This window comes from Ctenopharyngodon idella, chromosome 23 (assembly GCF_019924925.1).
Source record: "Ctenopharyngodon idella isolate HZGC_01 chromosome 23, HZGC01, whole genome shotgun sequence".
Taxonomy (NCBI): domain Eukaryota; kingdom Metazoa; phylum Chordata; class Actinopteri; order Cypriniformes; family Xenocyprididae; genus Ctenopharyngodon; species Ctenopharyngodon idella.
In genome coordinates, this window is record NC_067242.1 from 19,094,151 (window position 1) to 19,113,585 (window position 19,435).

General features: G+C 37.4%; 1 long non-coding RNA gene across 2 annotated transcripts in view; it reads right to left on the minus strand.

Annotated features, from left to right (window-relative positions):
* The window catches only part of LOC127506278 (uncharacterized), a 28,776-nt gene extending 12,234 nt beyond the window's left edge, over positions 1-16,542 (minus strand). For both annotated transcript variants that reach the window (XR_007927944.1, XR_007927943.1), the window contains exons 1-2: positions 16,416-16,542; positions 3,310-3,403 (exon numbers count right to left, since the gene is read on the minus strand). This is a non-coding gene — a long non-coding RNA (uncharacterized LOC127506278). The remainder of the gene's footprint in view (positions 1-3,309; positions 3,404-16,415) is intronic.
* Positions 16,543-19,435: the final 2,893 nt, after the last annotated feature.

Below are 19,435 nucleotides of genomic sequence, written 5' to 3' on the forward strand. Positions count from 1 at the left end.
CTTACTCTATCTATTGATATATGGGCTCCTTCAACTGTGTGTCATCCATTAGCATTTCCATTAATTGGACAAAAAAACAGGTATAATCACTCAGGAAATACCTCATCCTGATGAATGGTCTTTGGCTTGAACCTGAATTAGGCAGCATTTGGCTGTACACGGACTGAGCAACGGAGTAGCTGAAAGGCAATCAATGAGGTGGAGGTTCTATATTTACTAGTAATACCCTTCCTGAAATCCCTGGATCACACAAATTGATGCCCTTGAGTTATTATGCCTTCTGGCGAACATAATTGCCAATAAAGCTTGATCCGAAAATCTGGGATGAAGCTCAGACAAGATTGATTCCTTTTTTTAAATGTATTTTGAATGCAGCCTGTAGTGTCTTGTAAGAGACAGATCAGAAGTGATCATGCTGTTGAAAAGAATATTTCATCCATACATCTATCCATCCATATCTATATCTTTATCTATATCTATATCTATATCTATATCTATATCTATCAGTCATTCTGGATTGATTTCTTGAAGGAAAAAAAGGCACTGAATAAAATGCACTGCCAATGGACATTCAGTCAGAGTTAGTCCTTGCAAATCCCCTAAGGTATCGAGTGACTGCTTGTCTGGCTGTCCCTTCACCTCCCAAGCACCCCTGGGGCTTTTGACATGCTTTGTAAGCATCTTTGACTGACCTGATGTTCTCTACTGTTCTTCTGTCAGTAACATAGTCTCACCCCAAATGTTATCCAACTATGAGCAAATAATCCTGAGCTCCGCAATGATGCAAGGATAAAGGATTCATGCCTCAGAAAAACAATCTAACACACCTGCTCACAGAGCAAGAGGTCTGAGCCTGGCATTCAGTTGATTGGAGAACACATGCTGATTTAAGAATGACTAAAGGTTACAGGTGTCTTGCACACTGTGAATGTTGTTCTCAGTAATTTTTGTCACAGTGGATGATTCAGATCTTGATTTATTTATTTATTTTACCTTAATATAAAGTAAAAGCATGTCCAATACCGAATAGCTCAGTACAACCTAATGTTATAAATGTAAAAACTTGTGGTAGGGGGGATGGGTAGAGTTTAAAGACATTTAAGTGAATGTGTATAGTGCCAAACTCTTTTCAGTGTATTTTGCTGACAGGCGTTTCTTCAGGCTTAGTCCTTGACTTTCACATTTATACTTTAAAGATACACAATTACTTAAGCCGTGTTTCCACCGCAGGAACTTTCCCCAGGAACTAGGAACTTTGGGGTGATACTCGGTGTATTTCGACCGCAGGAACCAGGGTCTAAATGAAGTTCTGGGTTAGGGCTGTGACGGTGGCAATTTTTTACTACCGTGACGGGAAATGAGCTATATATCAGAGGTAGGTTGCGTTAGACTTTCGCACTTTTGATGGACAGTAAATTTATTCTGGAAACTGAACTTGCGCTCTGCAGACACAATGAAGCACACTCACCACGAACTGGACAGGGGTGGGAATTACATTTACAAGCTACATCAGCCTCAGTAATCTGTCAAAATGACGGACGGGCTTCAGATTTTTTCTGTCACTGCTAAAAAAGAAATTTTCGGTTAACGCGACCTCTGAGATATATATATATATATATATATATATATATATATAACTCTCGGGGGTGGGACTTGGGAGCTGAACATGCTGATTGGTTGAGTTCACGCAGCATTTTGATTGATTGACTCCGCGGAGCATTTTATTTCAACCATCATAAGAGTTGTTTGCTATTCGAATCAACAATGAAGTTTAAAAAATATGACCGATGGACTGACGATGAGGTTCAGGGTTATTAAGCTTATATGCGGAGGACAAAATCCAGCGGGAACTGGAAAGTCACGCACAGCAATACGTCACCGGACTATCTTCAAGGTACTTTAGACTATGGAAATGCAGCTAGCAATAGGTCTGGGGGTCAAAAAAAAACAAAATAACAACTTTATTTAACAATATCTAGTGATGGCGATTTCCAAAGCAGTAAACCATTGAAATTTCGAAATACTTATGACATAACGAAGCCTCGTTTGCTGAAATCACGTGACTTTGGAAGTTTGATACACGGTCCAAACCACTGATTCGAAACAAAAGATTCGTAAAGCTTCTAAGCTTCATGAAGCAGTGTTTTGAAATCGCCCATCACTAGATATTGTTGAATAAAGTCATTATTTTGTTTTTCTGGCGCACAAAAAGTATTCTCGTCGCTTCATAACATTAAGGTTGAACCACTGTAGTCACATGAACTGTTTTAAATATGTCTTTAGTACCTTTCTGGGCATTGAAAGTGTTAATTATCTTGCTGGCAATGCAGGCCTCACTGAGCCATCGGATTTCATCAAAACTATCTTAATTGGTGTTCCGAAGATAAACGAAGGTCTTACGGGTGTGGAACGACATGAGGGTGAGTAATTAATGACAGAATTTTCATTTTTGGGTGAACTAACCCTTTAAGGCAATTCCTTAGATGTTTTGTTTTCCACCATGTCAGTCAACCCAAATGTTTTTTATATACAAATTTCCGTTCTACATTTCTGATGCTGACTGTCAATTTTGTCTAGATGAACAGTAGGTAAATGTTTACTGGGAAAAGTCAATACTCTGTAGCACACAGAAAAAGAATATGCACATTTGCATGTATACAGTACATTTATCTTTGTAGCAATATGCTACATGCAAACAGAAAACAGTAAATCGCATAGATATTTATGGAATATTCATGGACAAGTTATACGAATTGAATGGATCATTTTGCTTGTAATCGCTCATACGATGAAAGAATGTTTATAAGTTGTGAAGAGTATGACAATTTCACTGAGAATCAACTCATCAGTTTTGATCAGTAAGCCATGTGCATTTAGTTATTGTGCAAATTGCAGACAATACTTACTTTTTTGCATACAGGTGCAAAAACAAAAGAAATTTGCTTAAATGAATTCAAATTTGGAGCGAATAAGAAACTAACTGTGCAGAGATCTGATCTTTCGAGAAAAATTCTCATTTGGGAACTGTGCCAAAGCAATTGAGAAAAACTGTAATACTACAAAGCAAGAAATAACAGGCTCTACAGTGCATTCTGTGAAAAAGCAGATTAAATTAAGGTTTAACCTCTGACATTGTTCAAACTCCTTCCTCTCTGCATGTACTACACTTTGGTTTTAAGTCCTTGTGTTTATGGATTTAATTTGTTCATTTCTGGTTAAAGCAAGCAAACATTTGAAACCATACAGCGTGAATGCTGTTTTACACCACCAGCCAATGAGAAAAGAGTAACATGTGACCATAATCACTACCTCAGGGCTGTTTCTTCCTCTGGAGGCGGATCCTTCAAGCTGCCCTTGGATCCAGTTAAGTGCAGTCATGCCGATGCACGGTACAAGCGAGCTCCTAAGTGAACAAATAATAAAAGGGTCATGCTTATGGAGTTGTAGCACTGATCTCATATTGCAGATATGTTTAAATTACTGGAAACATCACTGTGTATGTTTTACAAGCCCTTTGCAGTTTCATTAAATCATAGCATTAGAAGAGAAAAAGTTTTTTTTTAGGCTGTGCTGTGTGAATATGCTGTAATAGGCTATTCAAAAGCTTCAATCCACTTTAAGTGTGCTTTGAAGAAAATAATACGGTACCCATAAAAAGTATTCATTCCCAGTGTACTTTTTTCTCATTTTCACTAATCAACACAAAACACTCTACATTTCTTAAGTACTTATAATGGAAGAAATCCAGGCATCTTCACTAATTGTTAAGCTTTGAGAACCTTGTCACAAATCCAGTGTGAATGTTTCCTGGTCTACATGAGAGCTGTTTCCATGGAAATGCACTAGGCAGTGATGTTTCAAGATTCAGATATGTATGTTTTAATTAATACATGATATTATGTGAAACGTGACAGCTGGTTACTTATGAAGTGATTTAAATGGGCAAAGCAATGGCATGAATACTTATGCATTCATTATTTTTTGCGTTAAATGATTTAAAACATTTACATTTATTTTACCCATGTCATTAATCAGTACTGTTGTTGATGAGTGACAAAAACTATTAACAAAAATTACAAATAAAAGAGTCTGAGAAAATAAAAACATGAAATAAATTGATATATTTATATTAAATGCACCTATACTCTAATAAGTCTTGAAATTATTGTGAATACTTTGACCTGTCATGAAGGAGAAAAAAGTGGCAAGCATTTACTCATTTATATTCAATAATCTAACAATATAACATTGTTTAACATTTAACATTGATTATAAAAATGATAAACACAACATTACTTAGAATCTTTCAAGAAATCCTTATATACTAAATATCCTTATATCTGTATACTAAAGTGCAACACACTTGAAAGGGATAGTTCACCCAAAAATGAAAATTCTGTCATCATTTACTCCCCCTCAAGTTGTTTCAAACCTGTATGAATTTCTTTGTTCTGTGGAACACAAAATAAGATATTTTGAAGAATGTCAGTAACCAAACAGATCTCGCCCCCCATTGACTACAATAGCAGGAACAATAAATACTATGGTAGTCAAAGGGGGGCGAGATCAGTTTGGTTACTGACATTCTTCCAAATACCTTCCTTTGTTTTTATTTACTTGCAGACTGTGAAAAGATTTGTTCAGGTTTTATTATGATTATTTCTCTGTTTGTTTCTCAGAATCTCAAAGTAATAAGCTGTTTGTTGTTCGCTACTCTGCGAAATGGGCATTGTCAGGTGGAAATGGAAAATATCAGGCAAAAATGGGGAGGAAAATTGAGCAAATGCAGAATAAACCACAATTATTGAGTTTCCTTTGAGGAAAAAGAAAGAAGGGAAAGCCTTTTACACATCTCCTTTGCTTCACTGTTCTTTCCAACTCATCCACTGGCATTTCAAATGTCAAGACATCTGGATCTTCACCAATCACACACTGGGGTGCCAGACCAGGCTGTCTTTGAGACACTGATGAATAATCAATAAGAATAAGGGCCATCTAGGGTTATGCTCTGTGCTCCAGTAGAGGCTGAAGTCTTGATGAACCTCTATAGGACTGAATGTTAGATAGTAATACAGTGACTTTATGATGCTGCCTTCCTATGGATGGCACCATTAACCTTCCATAAGTGCATTCTAATGGTAATGCCCAATGGATACAATGGCTCAAAATCACTTAAAGATGATTTTATGTGTAAAATGTGGCTTGATGTCACTAGCACAATGAGAAGGAGATTTCTTTTTTCTTTTGTTACACAGTTTTTGACCTTCAGCCAGAAAGCCATCTGCTGAGATTTTTCAAAGAACGGTGCCATTTGTGCCTCAGATTATGCACTTGTAGTGAACAGCAGGCAAACGGGATGGCTTTTAAACCCCCTTTCCACACCCTTCAGATTGGTCAGTTGACAAACTCCCTCCAATTTATATAAATTTATTCAACTATCTTCAACTATTGTACTTTACTGTCATGGTGGAAATCCTTGGATGGTGCCCTGTAAACAAAATAGCCGTCTGACACTCTCATACTCACTGACATGTGACCAAAATTCACAATATTAATTTGGTCCCACCTGTGAGACACACTACATTCTGGTGCCCACTGTGAGAAACTGCCAAATTAGTGTGAGACCAAATATTACACACTAATGACACAGAAGCAATCGAATGATATTATATATATGTAAGTGTAATGATGGGTCGACAGAATGTGGATCCATTTGCAGCTAGTTTATTAAAAGTACTTACAGAGTAGACAGGGCAAAGGCAGAGGCATAAACAGTAACAGGCAATGCTCGGGGCAGGCGGCAGACAAACAGAGTCAGGGTACAGGCAAGGATCAGGGTAGGCAGCAAACAATCACAGTCCAGGAAACAGGCAAAGATCAGGGTAGGCAGCAAAGGGTCGCAGGGAATAAACAGTCCAATCGGTAACAGATAAACAGTCCACAGAAAAACGCTCAGAAATGATCACCTCGGCAAATCAAGACTTCGCGATGTGTGTGTGTGTGAGTGTGTCTTATATAGAGTGAGTGTGATGCGGTGCAGGTGTGTGTGCAATCAGTCCCAGGAGTGAGGGCCCATGGGAAACGTAGTCCGAATGAGAACTGATCAGTATTCCGGTGATGGCTCCCTCCGGTGGTCCGGAGGAAGGGCCGAAGGAGCCATATTCGTGACAGTAAGCAATAAGGTACGAGAGGCTGTGCTATATCGTGAATAAGTCACGGCTGAAGGGGTTGCAGGCACTCCGCTTCGCATCATGCCTAACAACGCCCTTCAGCCGTGACTTATTCATGATACAGCACTAGCCTCGAGTACCTTATTGCTTTTATAAAATGGTTACCACACAATACAAATATTAAAGCCAGAAATATATATCAATGAAACTTTCATGAAGTAAACTTTTTCTAAAAGCCTTCATTCTGCCGGAAAAAATAGTCCCTGACCGTGAACAGCAACAGAAGTTACATTATTATGCCATTAGATGGCGGCAAAGACTGTCTTTATGAGTGTGTTAGTCAGTAGTGAAGACTTTTATATTGAAAAGACTGAATAGTTGTGAACACGGAACAAGACGCAACTGACAAATGCTTTGACTAGCGCTGTCAGTCACCGGAAAACCCCTTAAATGTTAAAAGGACAAGACAATACATCTGACATTTAAACAGATTTTTTTATTATGAACATAGGACTGACCTGAAGGAAAATGCTAAATCTAAATGCAGGTAATAAACTCGCTCAATCGATCTCTTTCTCACAATACTCTTCTAGTTCTACATAATACAATAAGCTTTAATGAACAATATCAATTGAGAACAAAAATATGTTTACGTTGCTAAGAGTGGTTGCTAAGGGTGTTGTGTAGTGATACACAGAACCGTTGGGTGAAGCAGTCATAGCCGTGGTTTATTGTAAATAAAACACATTGCTATTGTCCAATTAGAATCAAGGACAGGAACTAACCGTTTTATATGACCGTTATATATATAAAACGGTTAATTCCTGTCCTTGATATATATATTATATATATATATATATATATATATATATATATATATATATATATTATATATATATATATATATCATAAATGATCTCTAGGTTCTTTCTTAGATTGTTGACTTGTCCCCCTATGTTTTACATGCCACAGAGGCATTAAATTTGTTATGATAATGCTTGTTCCATTTTGCACAATATAACTTAACAACGTGTAAAGACAAACCTCAACCTATGTCAGTCGAGTCTGGTAGCCAAGCAACAAGATATGCAACAGCATAAAGACTTGTGCGTACAGTAAAGGTCATCCTTTTTTAACTGAAAATAGTCCTATCATATCAAATAAGACGTCCTTTACTTTGAGAATAACGTCTCGACAAGCATTTGTCCGTTTGTTCATTCTTCTGATGATGTGATATTTCTTTTTGTAATGTAATGTGCAATATATATAAGATAAGGCTCAATTTATTACATTACTGAACTCAACCGTGCAAATGTGGTGGAAATGTTTCTGAAGCAAAGGTATAATGGTCCAAGGGCAATCACACAGAAAGATGAGGCCACAGTGAATTGGACATTATACATGCTACATTAAATACATTCTTCTATGAATACATTGATGGTGTCCATTCAAAATGATTTACTGCTTCATTATAAGGACAGGTAATACTAAAGTTCCACTACAACTAAACCTTTCTTTGTATGTTGCTTATCCTATAAAATATGATGTATGTCAGACAATTTAATCATGCATAATCAGTGATCAGCACTAATAGGTTGATAAAAAACCAATGTGATATTTTGGTTCATCTGATATTGCAGGGTTTTTTTTATACGTTTTTCTTATATAATTAATACTTAAAGCCAGCAAAATAAAGTAAGCAATTCTTAACACTGGCCAAACAAAAAATAAGGATGCTACAAATAGCTCGACCTAATAAGAGCAAGGAAACACCGCAGAAAGCAGGCAACATAAGGAGAAAGAGCTGACAAGACAGACAGAGCTCTTTAAGTTCTCTGCATCTCCTGCGCTGTATAAAACCACCTGCTGAGAAGCAAAGGCCAAAACACTGTCTGCTCAGAAGAATTGTACAACTAATGTAATGTTCCAATAAACGGGTAAAACTAAAGCTGTTACGTGACTTGCATAACCGTTTTAATCTAAAGTGCTTGTTTTTTTGTGCCTATGTAAAAGTCAGTACAATATATCAGCAATCTTAAAGGGATAGTCTGAAAGAAGATATTTTAAGAAATCTTTTGTTCATACAATGGAATTCAGTGATAACCAAAACATTCTATAAAATATCTTATTTTTCAGAAGAAGAAAGTAAGTTATACAGGTTTGGAATGACACAAGGGTGAGAAATGATGACAGAATGATTCCTTTAAACCATAACCCCACTTGTTTTTGGCCCCAGTTTGATGTGATGTTTAAAATCTGACTATTATAGTGGGGTGAATGTGATTTCACCAAGTACAACATGTTCCTGGATCAACATTCCAATCAACCAATAAGATTTGAGGGACAAGTTTACAGTTATTGTCAAGTTTAGGCTTATAAGCAGGGTTAGGTGCTTCTATATCAGTGTTATTCACCTATCATTTCCCTCTGATTTTAGGGGATGTTATGGGTAGGGTTAAGTTTAGAGGTAGGGATAGGGTTAGGACTAAATTTTCAGACAGGAATGTTGTTCTAGGATCAACAAAATATGTTGATCCAGGAACATGTCTTACTTGGCAAAATCACGCGGACCGCTTTAACTTGTGCTATCCTCATGTCTCCTGTCTTCTTGTCATTTAAGGCCATCAAATGCATCACTTGGATTAAGAGCCAGTGGAACGGCTCTTTTAGAGTCATTTTCAGCTAAATGCAAATGAGTTCTGTCACATGAAATTGGCTATTTGTCATCTTCATTCCTCCACAATGGCTCAGTTATTGTAGTCATAAATGCTCTGTGCATTAAGAAGGGGAAATATCAATTCCATTTAAATATCTGTAAATTATTATTATTTTTTTTTTTCAATCAGAAAAGCGTACCTTCGAATACTAAAATGTAATGAAATGACTGTAAAATTAACCTACAAACATTGGCAAAGAAAATATTCATTCCATCTTTTTATTCTCAAGAGATCTCACTCAAATCACACTATATTTACAAATAAATGCAAAGCATACACAACCAAATAAAACTTCCTTTCTCTATAGAGGTCGGCATCATGAATCATGCTATATTTCTAAACAGAAGGTGCAGTGAGACTAGTGAGAGGTCTTCAGTATACATCAGCCACTTTTCCATTATGCTTACAGTGTAGATATGCCGCTGTCCTTAACTGACATTGAATGGACTAAATATAGCCATCACTGGCATCCAAATTATAGTGGGCTATGAGAGTGGAGGTTCATGATAGATACAACACGTCAGGAAGGGTGTCAGTATCTTTTGTAATAAGTCATAAGGGTGGCTGAGCAGGGGGAATAGACGACAGAAACTCCTTATGACACATCTACCTCTCTCTCCTTGTCCCAGTCCTCACAAACCGAGGTGCTCAGAGGTTATCTGTGTGACACTCTGGGAAAATTAATCCACTTTCAAAACTAAAAAGACAACAAACTTTTCCATCCCAAACAAACCACAAGGCAAATTTACACTACTGTACATAGTGCATCAGTCAGGACTGGATTTTACACCTGAGGGCCCAGGAGCTCAAACTTTCAGGGGCCTCCAAGGATAGGCTTGGGACTGCCAAAGAAAACTGAACACTAGGGCCCTCAGCACAGAGTGAACCCCGGGTGTATATAATGTATGTGACGGAGAGTATAATGTATGTACAAGAGTAACCATACTGATTTCATGACAAAATTTAGTTGCACTTTAATGCACTTCATAGACAGAAAGATATTTCACAAAAAGGTTTTTGTACACTGTCATTCAAACGCTTGGGGTCAGTAAGATTAAAAAGAATAAATTATGACAACTCTAGGAATAGTTTTAGCATGTTACTGAATAGAGCAATGTTAATGTATTTGGTCCTGGCAAACTAGATGGTGCAGCTGGGAGAGGTGGAGGGTTTCAGAGGAACTCTGAACTGTAGGACTACCTTATAGCAAACAATGAACCAGACAATTTAAATGTTGAGCAAGCAAGAAGAGGCCAATCAGCTTGTGCCGTATGGTGATAATGTGATTGCTTGCAGAATGCATGTAAAGGACCTATCAGTCTGCGCCCTCTAGAGTTTCATGAAACTATCATGGTTTCCACAAAAATATTAAACAGCACAATTATTTTAAACACTGATAATAACAACAACAACAATAATAATAATAAATATTTCTTGAGAACTAAATCAGCATATTAAAATGATTTCTGAAGGATCATGTGACACTGAAGTCTGGAGTTTTGCCATTACAGGAATAAATTACATTTTAAAATGCATAACAGTTATTTTAAATTTATATTATTTTTCACAATATTTGTGAAATATTACTGTTTTTACTGTATTTTTGATCAAATAAATGTAGTCTTTATGTGCATAAGAAACTTCATACTGACAAAAACATCATACTGACCCTAAACTTTTAAATGGTAGCATATATTATAGTTTATGATTCAGCATGTCACAAAATGTGTTTTGCTCATTGAATGCATTTGCATTTTGTTACCCAGAAAACCCCTTTAGTGAACAAAATACATATCTGTCTTTTGAATTCTAATTAGATTCCTGAATATAAATTGAATTTGAAGTGCAATTCCAATTTAACTGTAAGTGCCACAGACTACATTTCCCATCATCCCCCCTGACATCTAACCATGCACACCTAGACCTCACCTAGCCCTCGTCACCAGCACTATATAGAGCACACACACTCCCTCAGCCATTGTCTGACCTCGTCTGATGCTACAGAATATTTACCTGCATTATGTTCCTGACTACCTTGCTAGCTACTGCTGTTACCTCATCCAAGTTATCTTCCAGTCATCCCTCATCTCAGCGTGGTTCCCTTGTGTGTGTGTGCTCCAATACTTTCTGTAAAACAAAGACTCAGGGTCCGTTTACACAACGTTTTCAACTAAAACAGAAATCTTTCTATGCATTTTGGCCATTCATTTACAAACCCGATTCCAAAAAAGTTGGGACACTGTAGAAATTGTGAATAAAAAAGGAATGCAATCATTTACAAATCTCATAAACATATTTTATTCACAATAGAATATAGATAACATATCAAATGTTGAAAGTGACACATTTTGAAATGTCATGCCAAATATTGGCTCATTTTGGATTTCATGAGAGCTACACATTCCAAAAAAGTTGGGACAGGTAGCAATAAGAGGCCAGAAAAGTTAAATGTACATATAAGGAACAGCTGGAGGACCAGTTTGTAACTTATTAGGTCAATTGGCAACATGATTGGGTATAAAAAAAGCCTCTCAGAGTGGCAGTGTCTCTCAGAAGTCAAGATGGGCAGAGGATCACCAATTCCCCCAATGCTGCGGCGAAAAATAGTGGAGCAATATCAGAAAGTTTCTCAGAGAAAAATTGCAAAGAGTTTGAAGTTATCATCATCCACAGTGCATAATATCATCCAAAGATTCAGAGAATCTGGAACAATCTCTGTGCGTAAGGGTCAAGGCCGGAAAACCATACTGGATGCCCGTGATCTTCGGGCCCTTAGACGGCACTGCATCACATACAGGAATGCTACTGTAATGGAAATCACAACATGGGCTCAGGAATACTTCCAGAAAACATTGTCGGTGAACACAATCCACCGTGCCATTCGCCGTTGCCGGCTAAATCTCTATAGGTCAAAAAAGAAGCCATGTCTAAACATGATCCAGAAGCACAGCCGTTTTCTCTGGGCCAAGACTCATTTAAAATGGACTGTGGCAAAGTGGAAAACTGTTCTGTGGTCAGACGAATCAAAATTTGAAGTTCTTTTTGGAAAACTGGGATGCCATGTCATCCGGACTAAAGAGGACAAGGACAACCCAAGTTGTTATCAGCGCTCAGTTCAGAAGCATGAATCTCTGATGGTATGGGGTTGCGTGAGTGCGTGTGGCATGGGCAGCTTACACATCTGGAAAGGCACCATCAATGCTGAAAGGTACATCCAAGTTCTAGAACAACATATGCTCCCATCCAGACGTTGTCTCTTTCAGGGAAGACCTTGCATTTTCCAACATGACAATGCCAGACCATATACTGCATCAAATACAACATCATGGCTGCGTAGAAGAAGGATCCGGGTACTGAAATGGCCAGCCTGCAGTCCAGATCTTTCACCCATAGAAAACATTTGGCGCATCATAAAGAGGAAGATGTGACAAAGAAGACCTAAGACAGTTGAGCAACTAGAAGCCTGTATTAGACAAGAATGGGACAACATTCCTATTCCTAAACTTGAGCAACTTGTCTCCTCAGTCCCCAGACGTTTGCAGACTGTTATAAAAAGAAGAGGGGATGCCACACAGTGGTAAACATGGCCTTGTCCCAACTTTTTTGAGATGTGTTGATGCCATGAAATTTAAAATCAACTTATTTTTCCCTTAAAATGATACATTTTCTCAGTTTAAACATTTGATATGTCATCTATGTTGTATTCTGAATAAAATATTGAAATTTGAAACTTCCACATCATTGCATTCCTTTTTTATTCACAATTTGTACAGTGTCCCAACTTTTTTGGAATTGGGTTTGTACACGAAAATGGCGTTTTGGGGGCCTAAAAATGCAAACTTTTGAAAATGGAGTTCAAAGTGCAAGTTTTTAAAACCAATACCGTTTTTGTCTCTGTGTAAACTACAAAAACATGAATTTGTGAAAACAGTAACGTCATGCGCATGCGTATGACATATTCTGTCTATAGGTATGTAGTTTTTCTTTACAAAGTGACATCGCCAACTACTGGCCTGGCAGCAGAATACAGCGTTTTTAATCGTTTTCAATCGTTTTCACAGATCCGTGTGAACCTGGATCGTTTTGACAGCGTTGTCATCTGTACGCGTAAATCGCAAATGAAAAACTTTTCAGTTTTTAGTACTGTACATCGTTTTCATTTAAACATACCCTCAAAGTTATCAATACAAGTGCACAACCCTGCACTTATAATGCATAACCTTAAATGAACACAATGCATGTCTCAATTCCCATCAAATCACACAAGCCTGGCAGTGTATATAAGGATAAGAAAAGGAATCAATGCCTTGGCAGTACATAAGGACAAGATTAATAAGACTAATTCCTTAGCTGATTCTTGATAGCAGATCACAGACAACACGCTGTAGCAACAAATCACTTATTTCATCCACATGGACACCACGCTGTGAGTAAAAAAAAAAAAAAAAAAAGTTTCTAACTTAAACTACCACTTTTCACCATAGTCGTTTTTTATCCCCACCACTTTATGAAATGGCTCACAGCAGGCATGTACTGTATCTCCAATTTCCAGACAGGTGTTTTCATTTCGGTTGTTTCATTATGAGTGCCACTACAATTTGTTATTTTGATGTTTCATTTGTCAGCTGCACTCAAAGACTATCTCTCAATCAATTGCTTTTCTGCCATTCCAGTGTAAATCACAAAACAAAATGCACATGGATGTTTCCCACTCCTAATACACAGCATCTTTTTTTTCTTTTTTTTTTATAAAAAAAAAATATATATATATATTTTATGGCATTTGCAATCAAAGCAAAAACATTCTCACTAGACCAATAACTAACTGAAGCTTTATACTGATTCAAACATTCACCCACTGACTACAAATACATCCCAGGACCAAGAGTAGCAGATGTAGGAACTAAAGTTGTCACAAGTTCATTTGAGTATTTGAGTACTTCTAACTCACAACAAAATGTTGCAGTTGATTTCTGTTGTCGTCCAAAACAAATCCATCTCCCGAACCCCTTTACAAAGGAAATTGCCAGCACTCAGTGACAACAGCTGGTGCGTGACAGAGATTGATTGGAGTGCTGCGTATCTGTCGACGTCAGCATGTTTTCTCTCTCTATCTAGACTTTTTTTTTCAATCACATTGTGATTTTACATTTGCACACCAAGGACATTCTGGAAATAGACCATCAGGTCTGTGCTGACCCATTTGTGGAAAACCACGGTATTACACTTTACTCTTTCAAAGCAGAGGGACCTTTAAGGTTTGCAGCAGTTAAATATTTCAAAAGCTCATTTGGTCATGCGGGCATGGGTTAGGCGAACAGATCATTTCTTATCCTCCTTGCGACACTCCTAACAAAAGGATGAAAGCTCTGTGGTCCTCTGCAAATTAGACTAGACAAGCCACATGGGAGCACCATCATTTTTAATGGTATTAGGCTCATTTTCAGGTTACTTCTAGAGCTATAATATAATATAATATAATATAATATAATATAATATAATATAATATAATGAACTGAAAATTATTGAGATGAATTAATATTGGTTATTTTAATCTACATTTAATCTATTTTTTAGGAATAATGAGGCAAAATGGAAACGTTTACCCAATGAAACACTCTGTTGACCAACAAGTTCAAACTTTTATGTAATTTCAGGAATCCAATCTGATGAATTACTGTAATAAAATGCAAAGCAGACAGTTCTACCTCTGTAATGCATTTATGATGGAGATAAAGCTGCTTCACATTGCAGTGTGCTGTATTCCTAGCATTATTTGTGGCAGTTTTTGAAAAGTATCAGCTGACTTCAGGGACATGATGAGTCAGTTCTGCTAATGAGCACTTGCTCTTGCAGCATGAAATGAATTCCTATGGTTCAATATAGAAATAGACTGATGACTGATATAATTTAGTAGCATGATTTAAAGATTTACAAATTGTCATAACTTCAACTATGTCATACAAAGCAAGTGGCACTGGCAAGCTTTCTCTCTGTCTACAGCTCATTACTTGCAAGAGAAGTCAGTATAAACTGGTTTGTACCAGAGCTGCACAATTCTGAATAAACTGAGAATCATTTTTATTTATTTTTTTTAAATAGAGATCACGATTCTCCTATGATTCGGATTGACAACTAAACAAAATATAATGTCATTTACTAGAGGTTCTAACTAAATCTTAACTGCTGCAGTCTATTTAAAATGTTTAATTAATTTGAATGATTTGACTTGAAAAAGATCAGTTTTGAATAAATGATTCAATGACTCACTCATAAATACTTCACTTATTTCATTACTGGATGAATCAGCATTTCTAAACGAATCTCTTGAATGAATGATTCAATGACAAATTCATTTTTTTAACAGTCACTTGTTGCCACCTAGTAATGTAATCGATACAAATGTTATTTGAAGTGCCAAGGTACTTTCAAAAGGTGACTTACTCTATTTTTGATCGCTTCCGTAGATATCAGTGTTTATATCCAAGCTATAAACTTTTATCCCAGTACTTCTGTGATAATTTGAATATTTGTAACATGGAAATAACGATACTGTGTGGTTGAAAGTTGTTTTTGAAGCCATTTTATAGCCTACCTAGATAGCCTAACTGCTTTCTCTGGGTCAGCAGCAACGCAAACGCAAATTTGAATGTTCCAGAGTGATTTTTTTCAAAGGTTTAATAGACATGGCTGAATCGTTGTATTTAGGAATGAGATTGTGTGGGTGTTTGAATCGAGATCGAGATCTTTTAACAATTAATTGTGCAGCTCTAGTTTGTACTGTACAATTCTGCATGAAAGACTTATTTGCAGTTGGGTTGAATAAAGCATTTGTTTGCTGATAACTGACGCCAGTATGTACCTTTTGACTAAAGCAATTCTTGGAGCGATTCTTAGTCAAATTTAATGTTAGTTTATTAACATGAATATTTAAAAAAAAACACATAATGGAATGGACAAACAAACTGCCAGTAATTTTGTCACCGAAATGTAAAAAAGTAAAAAGAAAAAAAATTAACAACAAAAAAATGAAAGAAAAGTTAATATATTAACAGATTTTTCAAATATATTTCACAGATTTTTAAGTGAGCTAACTGCTGACTTAATCAAAGATTTTCAGGGGGATGAGATAAAAGACTAGGTCTGAAACCACCAGATCTAGAATCGCCTGTGCGAGTTGGGAGAGGGATTGACGGGAAGAGTGAGAGAAAATATACAAAGCAAAAGACTGAAAGAGTGAACGGCCACATGTCTCTGTGGCTAGCCAACCTGACAGCGGCCAGGCAGTTGAGCAGTACAGATAAGCTTTGCAGCAAATGCTGGCTTTCCTTTCAGCTGAGTCACCAATATGATTGACAACAGGCTGATGTAAGAATGGGCCTTGTGTTGGGCTGGATTTTACATAATTGAGCACAGACCCTTTCCCTAACCTTTTACCATAGGAGATGAGGTATCAATCATGCACGGCCCCTCAGCATCCTCAGGGGAGAAATGAATGTGATGAATGTGTTGTCTAAGGGTGACTTACATTATGTGTGGCTCTCCAAAACAACCAGAGAGCGGAGACTGAATACTCCAAAACAGGATGGTGTCATGACCTGTGGGTGAAATGGCATTTTTAGAGTGCAGAATGCACATCATAACACATTATCTTGCATTGAGATGTTACCGTGGCTGAATGATCACCAGAATCAGAGTTTTTATTGTAAGGCTTGTTTTACACCATATATGAAAGTGGCACATATGTATTTCGGTCACTGAAATGAATAGGTACTGTAACAGCTTTCATACTGCTAGTGCTGTATGAAAAAAAAAAAACCCTTGATATTGCACTCTAAACTTATTTATCAACACAATATTTCGCAATAAAGGCTTTTATGAAGGAACGAGATAAAGAGTGAACTACAAATTTTAAGGTTTACAAACAGCACTATACTATTAAGCAAATCTGACTGAATCCAATTATCCAAATCCAAAAGATTATGCTTTGGACAGTATTGGAAAGATTTTATAACCCTGTTTAACAAGCCAATGAGATTAGTCGATGCAGACAGTATGTATTGATTTGCAAGTTAGCAAAAATAAAAAGTTAAACAAAGCATATACATTAGTACAGTAGTGATGTCCGGAGGGGATATTAGTTTTTAATGACCCTACAAATTCGATTAAACCATTAAACCTCATACAATAAATATGAGGGAAGAACAAAATGCTAAACTTGGTTAACGTATTTATCTGACAAATTTATTTGGCAAAAAAAGGCAAACTACAGCTACAGGTTTTATTTTACTATGCAAAAAAATGCTCAGAGAAAAAAGCATACATTGACTATAAAACACACACACACAGGATGCCGGACACCACTACTATACTTGCACGCTTTAAACCAAATCAACATTCAAATGACATTAATGATTGAAGATCACTAAATCTACCTTCAATGTGTCTTTGCTTTCTTCTTTCCAAACGCTCAATGTTTCCTGTTCACAACTTACAGAGACGCAATAGAGAAGCATAGTACATGTAACAGAGCTCATGATGCTCTAATTGACTTAGGCGTTTTTAAAATGAAAACGATCCTCGTCTACACTGGCATTTCCACAGCGTTTCAGAAACAATTTCCATCTACACTACATGACCGAAAACGCATGTCACATGACCGTTTTCAAACTAAAACGGGCTCCGCAGCGTTTGAGGTTCCAAAACGCTGGTGTAGTGTAAACGACAGGTGTAACCGTGGCAAAACTTATGCATTTTAAAAACAAAAACGCACTAGTGTAAACGGGACCTTACTACGGATATCAGGTGTTGTTTACATTTAAATGATCATCAACATTCTATGTCTATGTCTATGTTGATATTTAAAATTAACACAACTGTCCCTAAAGCCTTGAAGCCTGATCACACATGCTACAAGCTCATTACAATTCAACAATTTGATGAGTTTCATCAGTTTTCTCATTTGGAAAGAGCGTCTCCAGGCATCATCTTGCAGCAGCGTCACCCGAGAGGAATCAGGGCTCTTCCCACACACCTGAGGGGATTCTTGGTGGAGGGTGTCTCTTCCATTCCAGACTTTTGTGAGCTTTCACAGCTGGCAGCTGTAATCAGTTTGGATCACACTTACAGCTGCATCACTAAAGCTCAAAGACCCAATGGTTTGGAAAAGTGCTACCTGAAGAACGTTGCTGTCCTTCCCCACATCTGTCCAGCAGCCTCAGTGTCGTTAGTGAACGTGCGTCTGGCTCCTCTGTGTCAGCAGGAAGAGCCTGTCTCCATCCACAGCTGCAGCGCGTAGAATGGGTTCAAATTAGTAAAGGTATACGACAAGGCTGCATTCTTTCTTAAGCCACCAAATTTGAAGACCAGTAATTAAATGATATTATATATATTATATTACAGTGCTCAGCGTAAATGAGTACACCCCCTTTAAAAAGTAACATTTTAAACAATATCTCAATGAACACAAAAAAAATTTCCAAAATGTTGACAAGACTAAGTTTAATATAACATCTGTTTAACTTATAACATGAAAGTAAGATTAATAATATAACTTATATTACACATTTTTCAGTGATGCAAAAATGAGTACACCCCACAACAAAAACATCTAGTAGTTTGTATGGCCTCTGTGATTTTTAATGACAGCACCAAGTCTTCTAGGCATGGAATGAACAAGTTGGCGACATTTTGCAACATCTATCTTTTTCCATTCTTCAAGAATGACCTCTTTTAGAGACTGGATGCTGGATGGAGAGTGATGCTCAACTTGTCTCTTCAGAATTCCCCATAGGTGTTCGATTGGGTTCAGATCAGGAGCCACTGAATCACTTTCACCCGTTCTTCTTCAGAAATCCAACAGTGGCCTTAGATGTGTGTTTAGGATCATTGTCATGTTGGAAAAGTGCACAGACGACCAAGGGCACGGAGTGATGGTAGCATCTGCTCTTTCAGTATAGAGCAGTACATCTGTTAATTCATGATGCCATTAATGAAATGCAGCTCCCCGACACCAGCAGCACTCATGCAGCCCCACATAAGGACACTGCCACCACCATGTTTCACTGTAGGCACCATGCATTTTTCTTTGTATTCCTCACCTTTGCGACGCCATACAGTTTTGAAGCCATCAGTTCCAAAAACATTTATCTTGGTCTTATCACTCCAGAGTATAGAGTCCCAGTAGTCTTCATCTCTGTCAGCATGGGCCCTGGCACACTCTAGGCGGGCTTTTTTGTGCCTGGGCTTTAGGAGAGGCTTCTTGGATGGCACCCATGCATGCCATTCCTCTGCAGTGTACACCGTATTGTGTCTCGGGAAATAGTCACCCCAGTTTGGCTTTCTACTTCTTTAGATAACTGCAGTGAACTTGCATGCCGATTTTCTTCAACCCTTCTCATCAGAAGACGCTCCTGTCGAGGTGTTAACTTCCGTGGATGACCTGGACGTCTCTATGAGATGGTTGCAGTTTCTTTTTTTTTTTAAATTTTTGTACCACTTTTGCTACAGTATTCTGACTGATAAGTAAAGCTTTGCTGATCTTCCTGT